Consider the following 16,418-nt stretch of genomic DNA (forward strand, 5'->3'; position numbering starts at 1 on the left):
TTGATTTACAATATTCTGTTAATTTTTTCTGTATGGCAAAGTGATTCAGTTTACATATATATATATACATTCTTTTTTATACTCTTTTCCATTATAGTTTATCATAGGATACTGAATATAGTTCTCTGCACTATAAAGTAGAACCTTATTATTTACTCATTCTACATATAATAGCTTACATCTTCTGGCCCCATCCTCTCTCCCAGTCCTCTCCCCCTTGGCAACCACTGGTTCATTCTCTATATCTGTAATACTATTTCCGTTTCATAGATAGGTTCGTTTGTGTCATATTTTAGATTCCACATATTAGTGATATCATGTGGTATTTGTCTTTCTCTCTCTGACTTACTTCCCTTAGTTATATAACCTCTAGTTGCATCCACATTCCTGTGGTTGGCATGATTTCCTTCTTTTTGATGGCTGAGTAGTATTCCATTGTATATAAGTACCACATCTTTTTTATCCATTCATATGTCAATAGATATTTAGATTGTTTCCATGTCTTGGCTATTGTGAACAATGCTGCTATGAACATAGAGGTGCATGTATCTTTCTGGATTAGAGCTTTGTCTGGGTATATGCCTATAATAGGGAAGAACCTTTGATATTCTATTACAAGTTAATCACTAAAGGGATGTTTCCTATAAGCTTAAATTATATATAATGGCCCATCTTTGGGAACCCTGCCTACCAGGTAATGAGCATTAAGCTAAAATGCCTTTGTTTAGCTCACAAGAAACATCCTGACTGAGCTCACCTGTGAATGGCTACAGGGGGAAAGAATGGGACACAGGAAGTGTTTGACTTTAATCTGCATCCCCCTTTTAGTATGAAAGAGGCCTGAACTTTAACTCAGGCAAGATGGTTCTTGACACATGAGCCTACCATCTTCTCAGTTTTCTGGCTTTCCAAATAAAGTTGTCTGTTACGCTTTGCCCATCAACTCATCTTTAGATTATTGGCCTGTCATGTGGTGAGCATTACAAGCTTAGACTTGGTAACATGCCCAGGAATAAGATTGCTGGATCATATAGTAATCTTATTTTTAGTTTTCTGAGTGACCTCCACACTTATCCACAGTGGCTGCACCAATTTACATTCCCACCAACAATGAAGGAGGGTTCCCTTTTCTCCACATCCACTCCATCATTTCTTATGTGTAGACTTTCTGATGATGACCATTTTAACCATGTGAGGTGGTACCTTATTGAAGTTTTGATTTGCATTTTTCTAGTAGTTGGTGTGGAGAAGGCAATGGCACCCCACTCCAGTGCTCTTGCCTGGAAAATCCCATGGACGGAGGAGCCTGGTAGGCTGCAGTCCATGGGGTCGCTAAGAGTCGGACATGACTGAGCAACTTCACTTTGACTTTTCACTTTCATGCATTGGAGAAGGAAATGGCAACCCACTCCAGTGTTCTTGCCTGGAGAAGTGACTTAGCAGCAGCAGCAGCAGCAGCAGTAGTAGTTAATGACTTTGAGCATCTTTTAATGTGACTATTGGTATTTGTATTTCTTCTTTGGAGAACTGTCTGTTTAGGCCTTCTGCCCATTTGTGATTGGGTTGTTTGGTTTTTTTATTGTTAAGTTTATATGAGCTGTTTGTGTATTTTTGAAATTAAGCCCTCATCAGTCATATTATTTGCAAATATTTCCCCCCATTCTATAGGTTATCTTTTCATTTTTTTATGGTTTCTTTTGTTGTGCAAAAGCTTAGAGGATCAATTAGGTCCCAATTCTTTATTTTTGTTTATTTCTATTGCTTTGCAAGACTGACCTAAGAAAACATTGGTACAATTTATGTCAGAAAATGTTTTGCCTGAAATAACTTCTAGTAGTTTTATGGTAGCATGTCTTATGTTAAGTCATTAAGCTAGTTTGAATTTATTTTTGTATATGGTGAGAGGATATGTTCTAAATTCACCAATTTACATGTGACTGTCCAGCTTTCCTAACACCACTTGCTAAAGAGACTGTCTTTTCTCATTGTATATTTTTGCTTCCTTTGATTAATTCACCATAGGTGTGTGGTTCATTTCTGGGCTCTCTGGGCTCTCTGTTCTGTTCTGTTGATCCATATGTCTGTTTTTATGTCAATACCATACTGTCTTGACTACTGTAGTTTTGTAGTATTATCTGAAGTTTGGGAGGATTATGCATCCTCTTTGTTCTTTTCCTTCAGGATTGCTTTGTAAATTCTAGGTCTTTATGATTACATATAAATGTTAGGATTATTCTAGTTCTGTGAAAACATATCATGGATTTCCCAGTTCATCTTTAAACCCATAATCTCTAAATTCTAGCCAGGTTAAAGATACACAAAAGTTTTTAATTTCATTAGTATTATAAAGATGAAATTTATAAATAAAATTAGAGCAAGCCAAGTTCAATAAATACAGCAATATGCTATGATCAAGTAGAGTATTAGAGATATGGAATAATGTTTAAACATTAAGAAGTGTAGATTTTTATGTTAACATTTTAATAATTTATTAACAGTACATTAAGAACTTAAAACATAAAACATGTAAATTCAAAATACTAAATATTTCCTATATTACAGTTATCTTTCTTAGTATGTTTCTTAAGTAAATTAGGAAGAGATAACCTATTTGGATATGTTCTCGAAATGTCTGAAATACCATATGAAATTTCAAATACTCCACTATTTCTGTTCCAATTAGTAATGAGAAAGAGAAACCTACATATGATTATAGACACAGAAAATTCAAGACACATAATTAAAGACTAACAAACAGTCACTTTTTAGAATTACTAAGACTTTGATAAAACACCTACATAGACATAATAAATATGTAAAAGTCTATAGACTGTGTTAACAATAAACACTTTGAAATGGAAATGGGGGGATTAAAGGAGACCTTCACTCAATAACATCAAAACTGAAAAATCATAAATAGAAGAAAAGAAAGGTGTGGAATATAATATGAATATGATCACTAGACTTTATTGAAGAGTAAAACATAGCTGAGTGATCAGAGAGAAATATTTATACCATCTTTCTGGAAAGAACCAGTATCATTAAAAATGCTAATCATACACAAATTAACAATTTCAGTCAGAATCCTAAATTGTGGTTTAATTGAATGGAATGACTTTCAAGTCCACATGGGAGAATATGAGTAAGAATTTATTTCATAGAGTAAATTTGTGAAAATGAATGGTAGTAAATAGAGATTCTCCTTAAGAGATGATTATATGCTTTGATTTCAATCAGGTTTTTTGGTTACAGCCATAATAGTCACTTCTGGCTAATATAAGTTGGGAAATAATTCATTAATGATACTGGGTAGCATGTATGATCTTAGACAAGAGAATGGGTTTAAAAGACTATGTAACCAGGATCATCTCCCATGACCATATAAATGGAAGTCCCATGAAAAAATCACTGCTGCTGTAACAGGAGCAGACCACTATAGTCAACATAGAAATAGAGGAACAAAAATATGAGTTCAGAGCCTGCTGAGACCTGGACTGGGATACCAAAAGGCTATATAATAAGAATAAAAATGATCCAGAAATATACACATCCTGAGAGATACTGAAGCCTTTGAATCATGTTAGTCCCTATATTGAATAAAGTTGGCATAGGATAGCCAGGGTCCTCAAATGCCTGTTATAAATATGCATTTCTCTTCAGAAAAATTTATCTGCCTCAGACCTGGAAAATTTTTTTTGGTTACATGTCTGTTATGTCTAATGCCTAATCAAAACTAATAATGTATATGAAAATATAACATGGCTGAAAACCAAGAGAAACTAATAATAAGAACAGTTCCAAAGGGGATAATACTTTGAAATCACTATGTGATACATATTCAAAAAAGTGAGGCATACAATTAAACTTTTGGCAGAGAACTAGAAACTAGGGGAAAATAACAGAATGTAAATTTTGAAACATGTGAAATATAAAAGAGCCACACTCTTCGAAAGTAGAATGGTGGTTGCTGGGGCATGGGGGAAATAGGGCCATGTTGGTCAATGAATACAAACTTATGGTTGTGAGATGAATATGTCCTAGGTGTCTGCAGTACAGCATGGAGACTAGAGTTAATACTGTGTTATACACTTAAAGGTGTTAAAAGTGTAGATCTTAAATGTTCTCACCACAAAACGGAAATGGTAACTATATGATATGATGGGGTTGTTAGTTATGAGTTAGCTATGTGTTAGCTAAGTTAGTGACTATGGTAGTAATCATTTTGCAATACACATAAGTGTATCAAGTTAATGTATTGAACACCTTAAACTTACACAGTGTTGTATGTCAGTTACATCACAGTAAAGCGGGAAAAATGCAATAACCAAAATCAAAAATTTAAGGAGTGGATTTAGTAGCATTTAGAAACAACTAAATAGACAATAATGAAAGAAAAGTCAGAATAAAATATCTAAAAGCAATTTATAGAGAAAGTTAGGATTGAAAACAAAGAAGGATCAAAGATAGAGGGGCAGAGAATATCTGAGAATTGTATACTTGTAATTCCCAAAGGAAGAGGAATAATGAGGCAAAAATAGTATGAGGTTTTTGTTTTCTTCAAAATGATGAAAAATACCAAGTCACAGACTCAAAAAATGCCTACAAATAGCAATTAAGATTTTAAAAATTCTATAGATAGAACTTAACCACTGAAAATGAGATTAAAGGACAATCTTAGCACAGTCAGAAATATGAAGATATATTACTTTCAAAGAGCACAATAAACACTGATGACTAATATTTCGTAGTAGAAACAGGAATCAAAAGACCTCTGTATGTATGGCTGAGTCCCTTTGCTGTCCACCTGAAACTACCACACATTGATAATCAGTTCTACTCCAATGCTAAATAAAAAGTTTTTAAAAAAACACCAAGCCTGAAACACAATTATAAATGTTTAAATAAAAGTTAAAAAAAAAAAAAAAAAAGACAGCAGGATAATAACCCTGAAAGGAAATAACTGCCCATGAAGAATTGTATGTAACTGTAAGGTATCCAAACATGAATAAAAATAAATATTTAGACAAACAACCATCCAACATATACTAAGAGAAATATCAAAGAGAAATAAATGATTCCAGATAGAAGTTTAAATATTTAAGAAGAAATAAAGAGCAACAATAACAAAATGGATATGTAAGTACATCTAAATGAATATTGACTCTATAAAGCAATAATAGAGATGTTTTGGGGATATACTATAACATGGTATTAAAAAAAACAGTAATAGCACATAATTTGTTGGTGTTGGAATATGTAGTTATGTTGTTCTATTTATGCGTTACTTGACAAGAGACAAAATAACTAGTTTATATCAGACTTTGATAAGTCAGTGATGAATACTTATTCCTTTAGTTTAGCTGCTAAAATAAAATTAAAATATAAACCTACCAACCTCATATTGTATATTAAAAAAGTAATATTCTGTTGATCAATGGGAAGGAAAGAAAAAAGAGAGAAAAGAATATAGAATAGATAAGATAAATATAAATCAAGTATTGAGATGATGGATTTAAATCCAAATATATTATTAAGTATATTATCTAAATGAAATTTTGTTCTGAAATACAAGCCAAAGGTTGTCAGGCTGGATAAAAAAATAAATATCCATGTGTTTCTTGGAAGAAAGGCATCAAAAACTAAAATCTCAGAAATAATATGAAGATACAGAAAATTACACTTTGTAAACATTAACCAAGGACATTTGTTTAACTCTCTTGTTACCAGATGAAGAAGAGTTGAGGCACAAATGTCATACTTAAACATGGATTTTCATAACCATGAAAGTTTCATTTTGCCAACAATGTATAAAAATTTCAACTTTTTTACATGACTAAAAATACAGCATAAAACTCATAAGAAACATATATACAGTGGAATACTTCTCAGGCATAAAAAGGAACACATTTGAGTCAGTTCTAATGAGGTGGATGAACCTAGAGCCTTTTATACAGAGTGCAGTAAGCCAGAAAGAGAAATACAAATATCGTGTACTGATGCATATATATGGAATATAAAAAGATGGTACTGATGAATTAATTTTCAGGGCAGCAATGGAGAAACAGACATAGAGAACAGACCTATGAATATAGGGGGAGGAGTTGAGGGAGGGGTGAGATATATGGAGAGAGTCAGATAGAAATTACTCTTATGGCTGCTCTGCACTGGAGCGACTGTGAGGAGATACCCAACATTGAAGGGCAAAGGAGAAGCCTCAGCAAGACAGTAGGAGGGGCAAAATCACACTGAGAATCAAACCCCATACCCTCCCGAGACACTCAGAGGCCTCAAAACAAAAGTTGTGCACAGGACCCAGAGACCCCACAGAGACTGAGAAAGAACTGTGTTTGAATGTCTCCTGTGGAGGTACAGGTCAGCAGTGGACTGCCACAGGAGCAGGGGCCCTGGGTGCAGCACACTTGGGTATGGCATAAGCCCCCTGGGAAGAGGTCACCATTAACTCTTCCAAAGAGCTGCCAGACCTTACACAGATCAGATCAGATCAGTTGAGTCAGTCATGTCCGACTTTTTGAGACCCCATGAATCGCAGCACGCCAGGCCTCCCTGTCCAACACCAACTCCTGGAGTTCACTGAGACTAACGTCCATTGAGTTAGTGATGCCATCCAGCCATCTCATCCTCTGGCGTCCCCTTCTCCTCCTGCCCCCAATCCCTCCCAGCATTAGAGTCTTTTCCAATGAGTCAACTCTTCACATAAGGTGGCCAAAGTACTGGAGTTTCAGCTTTAGCATCCTTCCTTCCAAAGAAATCCCAGGGCTGATCTCCTTCAGAATGGACTGGTTGGATCTCCTTGCAGTCCAAGGGACTCTCAAGAGTCTTCTCCAACACCACAGTTCAAAAGCATCAATTCTTTGGCACTCAGCCTTCTTAACAGTCCAACTCTCACATCCATACATGACCACAGGAAAAACCATAGCCTTGACTAGACGGACCTTTGTTGACAAAGTAATGTCTCTGCTTTTGAATATGCTATCTAGGTTGGTCATAACTTTCCTTCCAAGGAGTAAGCGTCTTTTAATTTCATGGCTGCAGTCACCATCTGCAGTGATTTTGGAGCCCAGAAAAATAAAGTCTGACACTGTTTCCACTGTTTCCCCATCTATTTCCCATGAAGTGATGGGACCGGATGCCATGATTTTCATTTTTTGAATGTCGAGTTTAAGCCAACTTTTTCACTCTCCACTTTCACTTTCATCAAGAGGCTTTTGAGTTCCTCTTCACTTTCTGCCATAAGGGTGGTGTCATCTGCATATCTGAGGTTATTGATATTTCTCCCGGCAGTCTTGATTCCAGCTTGTGTTTCTTCCAGCCCAGCGTTTCTCATGATGTACTCTGCATATAAGTTAAATAAACAGGGTGACAATATACTGCCTTGATGTATTCCTTTTCCTATTTGGAACCAGTCTGTTGTTCCATGTCCAGTTCTAACTATTGCTTCCTGACCTGCATACAGGTTTCTCAAGAGGCAGGTCAGGTGGTCTGGTATTCCCATCTCTTTCAGAATTCCCCACAGTTTATTGTGATCCACACAGTCAAAGACTTTGGCATAGTCAATAAAGCAGAAATAGATGTTTTTCTGGAACTCTCTTGCTTTTTCAATGATCCAGGGGATGTTGGCAATTTGATCTCTGGTTCCTCTGCCTTTTCTAAAACCAGCTTGAACATCAGGAAGTTCACGGTTCACATATTGCTGAAGCCTGGCTTGGAGAATTTTGAGTATTACTTTACTAGCGTGTGAGATGAGTGCAATTGTGCGGTAGTTTGAGCGTTCTTTGCCATTGCCTTTCTTTGGGATTGGAATGAAAACTGACCTTTTCCAGTCCTGTGGCCACTGCTGAGTTTTCCAAATTTGCTGGCATATTGAGTGCAGCACTTTCACAGCATCATCTTTCAGGATTTGAAATAGCTCTACTGGAATTCTATCACCTCCACTAGCTTTGTTCGTGCTTTCTAAGGCCCACTTGACTTCACATTCCAGCATGGCTGGCTGTAGTCAGTGATCACACCATAGTGATTATCTGGGTCATGAAGATCTTTTTTGTACAGTTCTGTGTATTCTTGCCATCTCTTCTTAATATCTTCTACTTCTGTTAGGTCCATACCATTTCTGTCCTTTATCGAGCCCATCTTTGCATGAAATGTTCCTTTGGTATCTCTGATTTTCTTGAAGAGATCTCTAGTCTTTCCCATTCTGTTGTTTTCCTCTATTTCTTTGCATTGATCGCTGAAGAAGGCTTTCTTATCTCTTCTTGCATCTCTGCATTCAGATGCTTATATCTTTCCTTTTCTCCTTTGCTTTTCACTTCTCTTCTTTTCACAGCTATTTGTAAGGCCTCCCCAGACAGCCATTTTGCTTTTTTGCATTTCTTTTCCATGGGGATGGTCTTGATCCCTGTCTCCTGTACAATGTCACGAACCTTATTCCATAGTTCATCAGGCACTCTATCTGTCAGATATAGGCCCTTAAATCTATTTCTCACTTCCACTGTATAATCATAAGGGGTTTGATTTAGGTCATACCTGAATGGTCTAGTGGTTTTTCCTACTTTCTTCAATTTCAGTCTCTATTTGGCAATAAGGAGTTCATGGTCTGGAATGGGAAATAGACTCTTGGAGGGCACAAATAGAACCTTATACACACCAGGACCCAGGAGAAAAGAGTAGTGACCCCACAAAAGACTGACCGTGACTTGCCTATGAGTGTCCAGGAGTCTCCAGCAGAGGCATGGGTTGGAGATGGCCTGCTGCAGCATTGGGGGCATGGAGTGTATCAGGGCCTGCATGGGACCTTTTGAAGGGGTAGACTTTATCTTCATTACCTCCAGGTAGTTTAGGAAAGGAAAGTGAAGTCACTCAGTTGTGTCTGACTCTTTGCGACCCTATGGACTGTAGCCTGTCAGGCTCCTCCGTCCATGGGATTTTCCATGTGCTGGAGTGGATTGCCATTTCCTTCTCCAGGGGATCTTCCCAACCAAGGAATCGAACCCGGGTCTCCTGCATTGTGGGCAGATGCTTTACCTTCTGAGCCACCAGGGAAGCCAGGTGTTTGACCCCAGGTAAATAACAGAGAGGGAACACAGCCCCACCCATCAACAGAAAATTGGATTAAATATTTACTGAGCATGTCCCCGCCCATCAGAACAAGACCCAGTCTCCCCCTCAGTCAGTCTGTCCCATCAGGAAGTTTCCATAAACCTCTCATCCTTCTCCATCAGAGGGAAGACAGACTGAAAACCACAATCACAGAAAACTAAGCAACCTAATCATATGGACCACACACAACCTTGGCTAACTCAATGAAACTATGAGCCATGCCGTGTAGGCATGATGGACAGGGCATGATGGAAAGTTCTGACAAAATGTGGCCCACTGGAGAAAGGAATGGCAAACCATGGCAGTATTCTTGCCTTGAGAACCCCATGAACAGTATGAAAAGGCAAAAAGATAGGACACTGGAAGATGAGCTCCCCAGGTTGGTAGGTGCCCAATATGCTACTAGAGATCAGTGGAGAAATTACTCCAGAAAGACTGATGAGACAGAGCCACAGAAAAACAACACTCAGTTATGGATGTGACTGTTGATGAAAGTAAAGTCCGATGCTTAAAGAGAAATATTGCATAGGAACCTGGAATGTTAGATCCATGAAACAAGGCAAATTGGAAGTGATCAAACAGGAGATGGCAAGAGTGAACATCGAACATTTTAGGAATCAGTGAACTAAAATGGAAAAATGGGTGAATTTAACTTGGATGACCATTGTATCTACTACTGTGGGCAAGAATACTTTAGAAGAAATGCAGTAACCATCATAGTCAACAAAAGAGTCTGAAATGCAGTATGTGGATGCAATCTCAAAAATGACAAAATGATCTCTGTTCGTTTCCAAGGCAAACCATTCTATATCACAGTAATCCAAGTCTATGCCCTGACCATAGACTTGAAGAGTGGACTCATTTGAAAAGACCCTGATGCTGGAAAGATTGAGGACAAGAGGAGAAGGGGATGACAGAGGATGAGATGGTTGGATGGCATCACCAACTCAATGGACATGGGTTTGGGTGAACTCCAGGAGTTAGTGATGGACAGACATGGTTCTATGAAGACAGACAAGACCTTCTAGAAGTCACACCCAAAAGAGATGTCCTTTTCATTATAGGGGATTAGAATGCAAAAGTAGGAGGTCAAGAAACACCTGGAGTAACAGGCAAATTTGACCTTGGACTACAGAATGAAGCAGGGCAAAGACTAAAAGAACTTTGCCAAGAGAATGCACTGGTGATAGCAAACACCCTCTTCTATCAACACAAGAGAAGACTCTACATATGGACATCACCAGATGGTCAATACTGAAATCAGATTGATTATATTCTTTGTAGCCACAGATGGAGAAGCTCTATACAGTCAGCAAAAACAAGACTGGGAGCTGACTGAGGCTCAGATCATGAACTTCTTATTGCCAAATTCAGACTTAAATTGAAGAAAGTAGGGAAAACCACTAGACCTTTTGGGTATGACCTAAATCAACCCCTTATGATTATACAGTGGAAGTGAGAAATAGATTCAAGGGATTAGATCTGATAGACAGAGTGCCTGAAGAGCTATGGATGAAGTTCGTGACATGTAGAGGAGACAGGGATCAAGAAAATTCCCAAGAAAAACAAATGCAAAAAGGCAAAATGGCTGTATTAGAAGGCCTTACAAATAGCTATGAAAAGAAGAGAAGCAAAAGGCAAAGGAGAAAAGGAAAGATATACCCATTTGAATGCAGATTTTCAAAGAAGAGCAAGGAGAGATAAGAAAGCCTTCATCCAGTGATCAATACAAAGCAATAGAGGAAAACAATAGAACGGGAAAGACTAGAGATTTCAAAAAAATTAGACATATCAAGGGAATATTTCATGCAAAGATGGGCTCAATAAAGGACAGAAATGGTATGGACCTAACAGAAACTGAAGATATTAAGAAGTAGCAAGAATACACAGAAAAACTATACAAAAAAGATCTTGATGACCCAGATAATCAAGATGGTATGATCACTCACCTACACCCAGATATCCTAGAATGTGAAGTCAAGTGGGCCTTTGCAAGCATCACTACAAACAAAGCTAGTGGAGGTGATGGAATTCCTATTTGAGCTATTTCAAATCCTAAAAGATGATACTGTGAAAGTGCTGCACTCAATATGCCAGCAAATTTGGAAAACTCAGCAATGCCCACAGGACTGGAAAAGGTCAGTTTTCATGCCAATCCCAAAGAAAAGCAAAGCCAAAGAATGCTCAAACTACCCCACAATTGCTGTCATCTCACAAACTAGTAAAATAATGCTTAAAATTCTCCAAGCCAGGGTTCAGAAATACATGAACCATGAACTTCCAGATGTTCAAGGTGGTTTTAGAAAAGGCAGAGGAACCAGAGATCAAATTGCCAACATCCGCTGGATCATGGAAAAAGCAAGAGAGTTCCAGAAAAACATCTATTTCTGTTTTATTAACTATGTCTTTGTGTGGATCACAATAAACTGTGGAAAATTCTGAAAGAGATGGGAATACCAGACCACCTGATCTGCCTCTTGAGAAACCTGTATGCAGGTCAGGAAGCAACAGTTAGAACTGGACATGGAACAACAGACTGGTTCCAAATAGGAAAAGGAGTTTGTCAAGGCAGTATATTGTCACCCTGCTTATTTAACTTGTATGCAGAGTACATCATGAGAAACGCTGGACTGGAAGAAGCACAAACTGGAATCAAGATTACCAGGAGAAATATCAATAACCTCAGATATGCAGATGACACCACCCTTATGGCAGAAAGTGAAGAAGAACTAAAGAGCCTCTCGATTAAAGTGAAAGAGGAGAGTGAAAAAGTTAGCTTAAAACTCAATATTCAGAAAACTAAGATCATGGCATCCAGTCCCATCACTTCATGGCAGATAGATGGGGAAACAGTGGAAACAGTGTCAGACTTTATTTTTCTGGGCTCCAAAATCACTGTAGATGGTGACTGCAGCCATGAAATTAAAAGATGCTTACTCCTTGGAAGAAAAGTTATGACCAACATAGACAGCATATTGAAGAGCAGAGACATTACTTTGTCAACAAAGGTCCGTCTAGTCAAAGCTGTGGTTTTTCCTGTGGTCATGTGTGGGTGTGAGAGTTGGACTATAAAGAAAACTGAGTGCCAGAGAATTGATGCTTTTGAACTGTGGTGTTGGAGAAGACTCTTGAGAGTCCCTTGTACTGCAAGGAGATCCAAGCAGTCCATCCTAAGGGAGATCAGTCCTGGGTGTTCATTGGTGGGACTGATGTTGAAGCTGAAACTCCAATACTTTGGCCACCTGAGGTGAAGAGCGGACTCATTTGAAAAGACCCTGATGCTGGAAAGATTGAGGACAAGAGGAGAAGTGGATGACAGAGGATGAGATGGTTGGATGGCATCACCAACTCAGTGGTCATGGGTTTGGGTGAACTCCGGGAGTTGGTGATGGACAGGGAGGCCTGGCGTGCTGTGATTCATGGGGTTGCAAAGAGTTGGACACCACTGAGCGACTGAACTGAACTGAAACCACTTAATCCAATAACCATGATATATTTATTATATTCAAGTACACATAAGGATTTTTAGATAATTAACCCTATGCTTAGTCACAAAGCAAAATTTACAAATTTAAATGAATTAAAACATTCACATGATGCTTCTAACTGTAGCATGGTTAGGCTGGAATTTAAATGCAAAAAGATAGCTCTAAAAATCTCCGTATATTTAGAAATTCAAAAAAAAAATTACATTCTAAGTTAGTCATCGTTCAATGAAAAAATAAAATAGAACTAATCAAATATTTCTGAAATTAATTGTAACATAAGTGATATTAAAAGTTCCTAGTGCAGCTTAAGCTTTCCTGTGAGGAAAATTTATAGCTTTAAATGTATAAAGAAAATAAGGAAGGGTGAACTTTATTTAAAAATGTAATTCAAAATGTAGTAATAAATTAAAGTCCAATTGTACAAGTAGTAATATAAAAAGCAGAAATGAATGAAATTTAAAATAAAGAAAATTAGCAAATTAAAAATTCCTTTATAGAAAAGTTTGATAAAATTATCTCTCTATAACGATATATTTTTGTATATAAAATATGAGAGATTATAGCAAAAGAGGATAAAAAGGATTACCCACTAGATTACAGATAAGTTAAAACTATATGAATGTATATGATGTAAAAATTTTGCTCATAAACTTAAAAGCTAAATGTAATGATAAGATTCCTGGAAAATACAACTTATTAAAATTGCTAAAGAAGGAGTAGAAAATCCGAGCACTGCTGTAAATATTGAATACGTTTGATTTGTGATAAAACCTTCATAAAAGAAAGCTTGAACTTATTTGGCTTACTAAATTCTTAAGGAAAAAAATATATTTTTAATATATATATATTATATATAATATATATATTATATCTTTAATATAAAGAACAAAAAAACTACACTGGTGAACAAAAAGGAAAAAGAATGTTTGTGTATGTTGGCTTTAGCTGCTGTAACAACCTGACATAGACTTGGCAGCTTGAACAAGAGAAATTTATTTCTCTCAGTTTTGGAGGCTAGAAATCCAAGATCAAGGTGCCAGTCAATTTGGTTTTTGATAAGAAATCTCTAGCTTGCATATGGTTGCCTTCTAGCTGTGTTCTCACATGTGGCGAGAGAGCAGAAGAGAAGGCCACCAATGCCATCCTGAAGACCCTACTCTCATGACCTCTGCTGTTGCTAAGTCGCTTCAGTCATGTCTGACTCTGTGCAACCCCATAGATGGCAGCCCACAAGGCTCCCCTGTCCCTGGGATTCTCAAGGCAAGAACTCTGGAGTAGGTTGCCAATTCCTTCTCCAATGCAGAAAAGTGAAAGTGCAGTTGCTCAGTTGTGTCTGAATCTTAGCGACCCCATGGACTGCAGCCTAGCAGGCTCCTCTGTCCATGGGATTTTCCAGGCAAGAGTACTGGAGTGGGTTGCCATTGACTTCTCCACTCATGACCTCATCCAACCCTAATTATATCTCAAAGGCCCTATCTCCAAATGTCATCACAGTGGGGGTTAGAATTCCAACATATGAATTGGAGAGGTACACAAATGTTCAGTTCATGACAGTGTTTAAATAATGTTTGATAAAGAACTCTAGACTTATTTAAATATTGATTAGGGGCAGAGATTTCTAGATAGTTTTGCCTAACGTACTCTGATTTGGCCTCTTAGACCTTCATGAGATAATTTTCCAAATCACTGTAGGTATTTGAGCGATTCTGGCACTAATGAGAATGAAATGGCTGTCTTTGGAGCCTGTGCCTGGGCTGTTGTATTTACACTCTTCAAATTCTTTTTAGCTTATTGTTGCTTTCTAATCCATTGCATTCCAGAGAGTACATCTGGCTAGCAGCCCAATTTTCAAAGTTATCTTCAGCTATGCAGGTGATAAGCTCCAAGCATAGATAAGGAAAGTGGGATGATCATTTTTTTCCCCAAACCTTTCAAATATTTATCCCATGATTGTCTCTCATAATTATTCATCAATAACTTCAAAAAACAGAAATTTAAGGGAAATGATACCCTTATATTTCTTTTAGACATTCTTTGCATTTTGATTCCTGAACTGTTTGAAGTCTGGGATGAGAGGACATTTTAGGATTTTATCAGCTTTTAAAATACGCTCTTTCTCCCTTCCTCTCTCTCTCTAAAAAAATGCAAATGCTTTACTATTTAACTCATCTTGATCCCTTAAACGACCAACTTGAACAGTGTTGCTTCATAGAGCAAGTTAAAAGCAGGTTGGAATCCGTAAGGTCAATGATAGGAATGGGAAAAAAGGAGACTGCTTTCATTATATTATTCTTTACCTCATGCTTTTTGCCTCTTTAACTCCATAAAACTTAAAGTAATTTATCATTTGCTAACATGTGCTACAGAGAAGGCAATGGCACCCCACTCCAGTACTCTTGCCTGGAGAATCCCAGAGATGGGGGAGCCTGGTTGGCTTCCATCTATGGGATCGCACAGAGTTGGACATGACTGAAGTGACTTAGCAGCAGCAGCAGCAACATGTGCTAACATATAGTACCTAACTATTAATAGAATGCAGTCGGAAGAAGAAAAACACATGCAATATTTTTTTTCTTTCTCTCCCAGTAGCAGGAGTAAAAGGTCTAAAGATAAAATTTGCTTTTATCTGGGCACTATGCTAAAACCTTTAACTTAATGCTCCAGCAGGGATTGGAAGAGTATACCTCTCCTTTCTGGATCTTTTGGCATTTAAAAGGTGTTAAGTAACACAAAATATGTTTTTCTTTCTGTTTTTAAAAAGTACAGTGTTCAGAAAGTATATTTCTTAATCAACATATGGGCTACATTTTTTTCTGATTAAGACTAATAGAATTTCTCAGGCTCAAAGCATGCCTATTGAATCAAGAGTGCTAGAAAAACCTTGAGAAATCCAGGTTTCAAAAGACCGTTTCTGCCTCAGTAGTCTTTCATCGCAAAATAAAATTTTATAAAAATTGCTTTAATGCTGAAAATTTGCCTGGACTTTCATGCAACAAGTTAAAGAGGAAAAGGTAAATAGGATGTTTTGAAAGAAGAATGACAAGATTTGGTATGTATTTAGAGAGAGATATTGAATCATCACATTTATAGAAAAATGTACTTTTAAAGTTATCATTCTCACATTTCTTATCAAGTCATAGAAATATTTTAAATTAGGCTTAAAGTAAATTTTACTCTAAAATATAGAAATTAATATCATATGGAATTATGTTATATCTAAAGACCCTCCCCAAATATCCCACTTGGAGCTCTATGTTTAGGCTGGTTTCAGAAATTTCAACATAATATAGTTTTATGATCATTGGCTTTTTAATCACAGAGTAGATAGTCATCAACAAGCCATCAGATAGAATTTACTGAAAATGTCATGACTAGCCTGAAATCTATCAATGCTCAAGGCAAATGCATTTGAAACATTTTTAAAGTCATTTGATAAAGGGGTAAATTTCTGTTTGGTTGAACATAAATGTCATTCTTATTATAAGGTAGGTTTTAGTCCTTGGTAACATCCTTTTAAAAGATTATTCATAAAAGATTGAATTCTTATAGTACCAATGGATACCAGTTACAAACTGAAAAATAAATATATTCAATGAATTATAACCTACCAGAACAAAACACAGGCTTTTTTAATATAGTAGAATAAAATATCTACCTTTCTTAATATAATTAATTGTGCCAATGATAAATGTCATGCTATACTCTCTAACACATATATAAAGATGTTTTCTTGCCTATCAGTGAGAATTTCTATCAAGATAGTAAAAGATAAATCATGCTGTCTTTAATGGACTCTTAGCCTGTGTGAGAAGGTCA

Source organism: Bos grunniens, chromosome 13 (assembly GCF_055505025.1).
Source record: "Bos grunniens cultivar Pamir isolate PY7600 chromosome 13, Bosgru_T2T1.0, whole genome shotgun sequence".
NCBI lineage: Eukaryota > Metazoa > Chordata > Mammalia > Artiodactyla > Bovidae > Bos > Bos grunniens.